The 5024-nt window shown below is 39.9% G+C and overlaps 1 pseudogene; it reads right to left on the bottom strand.

Moving 5' to 3' along the window:
- Positions 1-1087: 1087 nt before the first annotated feature.
- On the bottom strand, positions 1088-2060 carry LOC118920277 (olfactory receptor 12-like; annotated as a pseudogene).
- Between the last annotated feature and the right edge of the window lie 2964 nt (positions 2061-5024).

Raw genomic sequence — 5024 nt, forward strand, 5'->3', positions numbered from 1 at the left:
TGTCCAGAAGCTCTATTCTGGAGCTGCTGAGCCCCTGAAGCAATGTCGGGGGTCGCAGGGGAGCGGTACTGGGGTAGGAAAGAGCTGTTCCCCGCCTCCCGGCTGCTGTGCCTGTCTCCACTGCCTGAGCCAGTGGGCTGGGCACACAGGTATAAGCTTTTGTCCCAGAGCAGCCAGATATGGATCCCTGCTTTCCACAAGCAGCCGGAATCCCAGTCTCCCCAGGAACTCTGCCTGTATTAACTTTCCAACCTGGTAGTCATGCGAGTCTCATGAAAGCACCATGACATGTAGGTTTGTGCTCCCAGCGCAGGTCTCCGGATCTAGGTATTCAGCAGTCCCAGGCCTTCCACTCCCTCCCTGCTCCGTTTCTCTTCCTCCTGCCAGTGAGCTGGGGTGGGGGAGGGGCTCGGATCCTGCGGAGCCACAGCTCCGGTATGTTACCCCGTTCGGCGAGGTCTGCTCTCTTCTCCAGGTGTGTGCAGTCTGACGTGTCCTCTTTCCTGTTGCTCTCTCAGGATTAGTTGCATCAACTATGTTTTCTAATTGTATCCAGTTTTAGGAGGAAGCCTCTGTCTCTTCTCTCACGCTGCCATCTTTAATCCTTTTTCCCTTTCTTATCTTTTTTGTTGTTAATTGATAATTTCTAAAAAAAAATATTTCATGTGCCTTGCTGGATTATATAACTTCATAACTTTGTTTTAGCTTTTGGTGATTGCTCTAGAGTTTACAATGTTTATCTTTAGTGTGTCATAGACTACCTTTAAATTATATTATGCCACTTCACATATAATGTAAGAAACTTAAGACAGTGGACTTCTACGTACCACTTCCATACTTTGTGCTATTATTTTCATGTATTATCTTCTCCATATATTATAAAACAACACATTTTATTATTTACCTCCATTGGATTGTGAGTTTTCAGAGAACAAGAACATTATCATATGTACCATTCTCAAGCATTAAGCAAAAGCCTGGTATATAGTGTGTTTTAAGTAAATGTTGACTGAAGGAAGGAAGGAAGAAATTGACTTGCTTAGTCTCATCCACAACCAAAAATTTCTTCTTCTGCCGAGTCCTCGGGGCACTCTGTTTCTCTGGCCACCCACCTTCATGTGGCTGTGAGTTTCTGGCTCAGCCTCCGCAGGGCCTCCTGCACGTCCTTGTTTCGCAGACTGTAGATGAGGGGGTTGGGCATCGGGATGACCAGGGTGTAGAAGACAGACACCACCTTGCCCTGCCTCACGGACTCCACAGCTCCCAGCTGGGCATACATGACAAAGACGGTCCCATGAAAGAGGGACACGGCCGTCATATGGGAGCTGCAGGTGGAGAAGACCTTGTGTCTCCCAGCTGCCGAGCGCATCCTCAGGATGGTCACTGATGGAGCCGTAGGAGATGAGGACCACGAGTGTGGTGCCCACGATGATGAGCCCACAGATGCCAAACAAGAGGAGCTCATTGAGGGCAGTGTTGGTGTAGGCGAGCTGCAGCAGTGGGGCAACATCGCAGAAGAAGTGGTTGATGTGGCCGGTGCAGAATGGGAGGCGGGAGGTGGAGCTGGTCTGCACGATGGTGTTGAGGCAGCCCCCACAGTAGGTGCCCAGCACCAGGCGGGTGCAGGCCGAGGGGCACATGGTGACGGGGTAGAGCAGGGGGCTGCAGATGGCCACGAAGCGGTCATAGGCCATGACACTCAGGAGGAAGCCCTCAGTGGTGACCAGCAGGGAGAGAAAGAAGAGTTGGGCAGCACAGCCCTCAAAGGTGATGACCTTGGACGGGGAGAGGAAGTTGGCCAGGGCGTTGGGGGCGATGACAGATGAGTAGCACAGGTCCAGGAAGGAGAGGTTCTTGAGGAAGAAGTACATTGGGGAGTGCAGTCGGGCATCCAGGCTGATGAGAATGATCATGCTGAGGTTCCCCAGCATGGCCACCACGTGCAGGGCCAGGAACACAGCAAAGAGCAGGGCCTGGGTCTCCCGGCCACCCTCAAACCCCTCCAGCACAAACTCCTGCAGGGGCACCACTGAGAGGCTTCCATTTCTGTGGGGTGGCATGGCATTCAGGCCTCAGACCAAGATAAGTACACCATCAGTAACAGTAGACAAGGTAAATCAAACTAAACTTCTTGCTGAAGATTATTAAGAAAGATGAAAAGTAATAACAAAAAACCTGATTAAATGTATGAGAGTTAATGATTTAGTAATGAATTAGTAAACAAAGTTCACGATAAACACAGAAGGTCAGGGACTCCATTATTGAGGCTCTTTTCCCTTGAGATATATGGCAGTTTTGAAGAAGTCTGAGGGCATAAGTTGCTAAACAGTGAGTTTTTACCTGTCTTGTGGAGCTAAAAGTAGCAGTATTTGGTTACTAGGACCACCAAGGATACATCCAAAGGAGTAGGTTTAAATAAGTAGCAGGTATGCAGCTCAGCTTCTGACCATTTCAATAACTGAAATTGTATTAAAGTGAAATCTGAGTGCTGGTGACCTTAATATTTTACAAAATTAAACATCTCTTCAAAAGGAAGACACATTAGCCTAGACCTCAAGTTTTTCCTGTAAAAATTATGCATAACTAGTGACAGATACACAATTTAAACATTAAGGAGTTAAGGCAATATGAATTAAAACAACAGAAACAATAGATAGTAGAAAAGTCCACAGAGGTTTCAGACTGAAAGACAAGAGCTATAAAATAACTAAATTATTATGTTTAATGGATAAAAAATAAGATTAAGATTTCAGCAGAGATGTGGAAATTATGAAAAGAATTATATGTAACCTCTTAAATAGTAAAATCATATAGAACTTTAAAAAACATAAAGTTAGGAACTCAGTAGATGAGTTATATTGCACATTAGAAGTAGCTAAAGAGAAAATTTGTGAGTTAGACTACCAGTCAGTAGAAAATATTCACAATGAGGCATGAAGAGACAAAAGGATGGAAAAATCTGAAATAAAGGTAAGAGACAGTATAGTGAAAACATTTAACACATACATAGTATGAGTTTAAGAGATAAATAGGATGAATCAGAATTTGAAGAGATAATGGCCAAATATTTTCATAAGTGAATGAAAGATATTAATCTACAGATTCATGAACCCTACAAAATCAAAGCAGGCATAGTGCAAAGACCACACATCATGGTAAAGATATTTCAAAATAAAAGAGAAGAAAGAAACTTAAACATAGCCTGAAAAAAAGACATAGTCCCTTCAAAGGATCAACTGCAGAAGTAAGACTGCCAACTGGCTTCTTATCAGATTAAAAATGGAAGCCAGAATAAATGAAATTATATTTTCCTTTGCTCAAAGAAAATAATTGTCAACTAAAATTCTATACCTACCCAAAATATCCTTTAACACTGAAGGTGAATTCAACAATAAGAGTTGGAGACTTCAATACCCCACTTTCAATAATGGATAGAACAGCTACACTAAATGTCAGCAAGAAAATAATAGATTTGGACAACATGATAAATCAATTAGACCTAATGGATGTATGAAAGGACTCTGTCCAACCACAACAGGACATATTCTTCTCAAGGGCACGTGGAACATTATCTAGCATATGTTAGTTCACAAAGCAAGTCTCAGTAAATTAAAAAAGATTAAAGTCATGCTAACTATGCTTTCCAAAAAAATGGAATGAAATTATAAATCAATAACAAGGAAATTTGGAAAATTTACAAATATGTGGAAGTTAAATAACACATTCATAAATAACCAATGGGTAAAAGAAGAAATCCCAATGGAAATTTTAAAGTACTTTGAAATTAATGAAAATGGGAATACAACATACCAAAACAGATGGAAGATGCAATGAAAGAAAGACTCAGAGAGAAATTTATAGCAATAAACACCAACATTAAAAAAATTCAAGTCAATAATTTAGCATTCTATCTTAGGAAACCAGCAAAAGAAAGCAAAACTAAGCTCAAAGCAAGTAGAAGGAGGGAAATAGTAAAGATAAGAGCAGACATAAATGAATTACAGAAGAATAAAATAATAGAAAAAAATCAGTGAGACCAAATGTTGGTTCTTTGAAAAGTTGAACTAGTTTGACAAACCTTTAGCCAGACTGACAAAAAAGTCCGAAGACTTACATTACTAAAATCAGGAATGAAAGCAGAGAACAACTTCTGACTTTACAGAAATAAAGAGTATATACATTATATCTTTTAAAAAATATTTGTATTGAATTAAAAGAGTATATTAGAACAACTATATGCCAACCTAGATGAAATGAATGAATTCCCAGAAACACACACAAACTATTAAAACTGACTCAAGAACAAATAGAAAATCTGAGCATACCTATGACAAAAAGATTGAGTCAGTAATCAAAAACTTCTAACGAAGACAATCTCAGGACCAAATGGCTTCACAGGTGAATTCTATCAAAGATTTGAAGAAGAATCAACCCCAGTACTTCTCAAGTTCTTCAAAAAACAGAAGAGAAAACACTTATAATTCAATCTAGAAGACCTGTATTATCCTGATACTAAAGTCACAAAAATATGCCATAAGAAAATAAGGCTACAGATCAATATCTCTTATGAATATAGATACAAAAATCCTCAACAAAAAACTAGCAAGCCAAATCCAATAGAACCTAAAGGGATTATACAGCATACCAAATGAGGGTTAGTTCAGGAATTCAAGGTTGGTTCAATATAGAAAAATGAATCAATATAATACACCATTCAAATGGAATGAAGGTAAAAAAAAAACACGATTATCTCAATAAATGCAGAAAAACTACAAGACATTGCTGAAAGAAAGACCTACATAAATGTAAAGCTATCCCATGTTCATGTACTAGAAGAATTAATAATGTTGAGATGGCAGTACTTCCCAAATTGGTGTACATAGTCAGTGCAATTTTATCAAAATTCCACTTGCCTTTTTTTCTGTGCAGAAATTGACCCTAAGTAATGAAGACAATCTTTAAAAAGAAGGTACAAGTAGGAGGATTCACAGTCTGATTTCAAAACTGACCAACACCAAAACAGT

The sequence above is a fragment of the Manis pentadactyla genome, chromosome 6 (genome assembly GCF_030020395.1).
Source record: "Manis pentadactyla isolate mManPen7 chromosome 6, mManPen7.hap1, whole genome shotgun sequence".
In the NCBI taxonomy this organism is placed as follows: Eukaryota; Metazoa; Chordata; class Mammalia; order Pholidota; family Manidae; genus Manis; species Manis pentadactyla.